The sequence below is a fragment of the Arachis duranensis genome, chromosome 1 (genome assembly GCF_000817695.3).
Source record: "Arachis duranensis cultivar V14167 chromosome 1, aradu.V14167.gnm2.J7QH, whole genome shotgun sequence".
Lineage (NCBI taxonomy): Eukaryota > Viridiplantae > Streptophyta > Magnoliopsida > Fabales > Fabaceae > Arachis > Arachis duranensis.
The window spans coordinates 105,990,739-105,993,647 of NC_029772.3; the positions used below are offsets into that span (position 1 = coordinate 105,990,739).

The 2,909-nt window shown below is 35.0% G+C and overlaps 1 non-coding gene across 1 annotated transcript; it reads left to right on the plus strand.

Annotated features, from left to right (window-relative positions):
• Positions 1-1,373: 1,373 nt before the first annotated feature.
• Positions 1,374-1,477, plus strand: LOC127742628 (small nucleolar RNA R71). The gene has a single exon (XR_008003974.1). It is a non-coding gene; the product is annotated as a small nucleolar RNA R71 (small nucleolar RNA).
• Positions 1,478-2,909: the final 1,432 nt, after the last annotated feature.

Below are 2,909 nucleotides of genomic sequence, written 5' to 3' on the forward strand. Positions count from 1 at the left end.
CCTCCGTTTTACCTTCGATTGAATAAATATCTCTTGGATTCTTTAATCAGAGTCTTCATGGTATAAGCTAGAATCCATTGGCAGCATCCTTGAGAATCCAGAAAGTCTAAACCTTGTCTGTGGTATTCCAAGTAGGATTCAGGGATTGGATGGCTGTGACGAGCTTCAAACTCGCAAGTGTTGGGCGTAGTGACAAACGCAAAAGGATCAATGGATCCTATTTCGACATGATTGAGAACCGACAGATGATTATCCGTGCTGTGACAGAGCATTTGGACTATTTTCACTAAGAGGATGGGAAGTAGCCATTAACAACGGTGACGCCCTACATACAGCTTGCCATGGAAGGAGCCTTGCATGTTTGAAAGTAAGAAAGTATTATGTTGCAGGGATTCAGAAGACAAAGCATCTCCAAAACTCCAACATATTCTCTATTATTGCGTAACAATTACTTATTTTATGCCCTTTCACTTTTTACAATCAAAACTAAAGAACCCTCTTGGTATCCTGACTAAGAATAATAAGATAACCATAGCTTGCTTCAAGCCAACAATCTCCGTGGGATTCGACCCTTACTCATGTAAGGTATTACTTGGACGACCCAGTACACTTGCTGGTTAGTTGTGCGGAATTACATAGTGTGAGTGTAATTTTCATGCACCAAAGTGCTAGGAGGAGTTTCAATAACTCTTTTACTCAGCTGACCCACTTATGCCTCCAAATTTCTGATGGAGGACCGTGCCTTAGTCATAAAACTGAGAGTGGTCTTGGATAGATCAGAGACTATGTTTGCTAAGCCAGAGAGGCTCTGCTCAGAATTCTCTATCTGTTACTGAGAAGATGATGGAAAATGTTTGCTATTGCCAAACCTATTTCTCCCACCATTATTGTTATTGAAGCCTTGTTGAGGCTTTTGTGGATCCTTCCATGAAAAATCTGGGTGATTTCTCCATGAAAGATTATAGGTGTTTCCATAGGCTTCTCCCATGTAATTCACCTCTTCCATTGCAGGATTCTTAGGGTCATAAGCTTCTTCTTCAGAGGAGGCTTCTTTAGCACTGCCGGATACAGCTTGAAATCCAGTCAGATTCTGAGAAATCATATTGACTTGTTGATTCAATATTTTGTTCTGAGCCAATATGGCATTCAGAGTGTCAACCTCAAGAACTCCTTTCTTCTGAGTCACCCCATTATTCACAAGATTTCTCTCAGAAGTATACATGAATTGGTTATTTGCAACCATTTCAATGAGTTCCTGGGCTTCTGCAAGCATTTTTAGATGAAGAAATCCACCAGCAGAGTGGTCCAATGACATCTTAGATAACTCAAACAGACCATTATAGAATATACATATGATGCTTCACTCTGGAAACATGTCAGAAGGACACCTTTTGGTTAATTGCTTGTATCTTTCCCAAGCTTCATAGAGGAATTCACCTTCCTTCTGTCTGAAGGTTTGGACATCCACTCTGAGCTTACTCATCTTTTGAGGTGGAAAAAATTTGGTCAAGAAAGCATTGACCAGCTTGTCCAAAGAGTTCAGGCTTTCTCTAGGTTGTGAGTCCAACCATGTCCTAGCTTTGTCTCTTACAGCAAAGGGAAAAAGCATAAGTCTGTAGACCTCGGAATCAACCCCATTGGTCTTAACAGTATCACAGATCTGCAAGAATTCAGATAAGAACTGACGAGGATCTTCTGATGGAAGTCCATGAAACTTGCAGTTCTACTGCATTAGAGAAACTAATTGAGGCTTAAGCTCAAAGTTGTTTGCTCCAATGGCAGGAATTGAGATGCTTCTTCCATAAAAGTTTGGAAGTTGGTGCAGCATAGTCACCAAGCATCTTCCTTGCATTGTTGTTATTATTTTCGGCTACCATGTCTTCTTCTTTTTCGAAAATTTCTGTCAGGTCCTCTCCAGAGAGTTGTGCTTTAGCTTCTCTTACCTTCCTCTTCAGAGTCCTTTCAGGTTCAGGATCAGCTTCAACTAGAATGTCTTTATCCCTGTTCCTGCTCATATGAAAAAAAAGAGAACAGAAAAGAAGAGGAATCATCTATGTCACAGTATAGAGATTCCTTTATGTGAGTAGAAGAAGAGAAGAAGAGAATGAGGTAGAGAGAAAATAAAGAGAATTCGAACATAGAGAGGGAGAGAGGGTTCGAATTTCAAGAAGGAGATAAGTGTTAGTAAATAAATAAATAAATAGAAAGAGATGAGAGAGGTAAATTCGAAAATTAAAAAAAAGAAATAAAATAAAATTAGAATTTAAGACAATTAGTTAAATAAAATTTTTTTTGAAAAAGTGGTTGGTAATTTTCAAAAATTGGAAGTTGAAAAGTGGTTAGGTGGTTTTGAAAAAGATAAGAAATAGTAATTAGTTGAAAAATATTTGAAAATAAATTTTGAAAAGATAAGAAGTTGGAAAAAAAAAGGATTTTGAAATCAAAATTTAAAAAGATATTATTGAAAAAGATTTGATTTTTAAAATTGATGACTTGACTAACAAGAAACTAAAAGATATGATTCTAGAATTTAAAGATTGAACCTTTCTTAACAAGAAAGTAACAAACTTGAATTTTTTTGAATCAAATCCTTAATTGTTAGCAAGGTTTTCGAAAATATGAAATAAAAATAAGATTTTGAAAATCAATTTTTTAAAAAAATTTTTAGAAAAAAATATGAAATAAAAAAAAGATTTGATTTTTGAAAAAGTTTTGAAAAGATAGAATTTTTAAATTGAAATTTTGACTTGACTTAATAAGAAAAAACTAAGTTTTTAAAATTTTTGACTAAGTCAACCCAAAATTTTTGAAAATTATGAGAAAAATAAGGAAAATGTATTTTTTTGATTTTTTGAATTTTTGAATTTTAATGAGGAAAGAGAAAAACAACAAAATGACTCAAGACATGA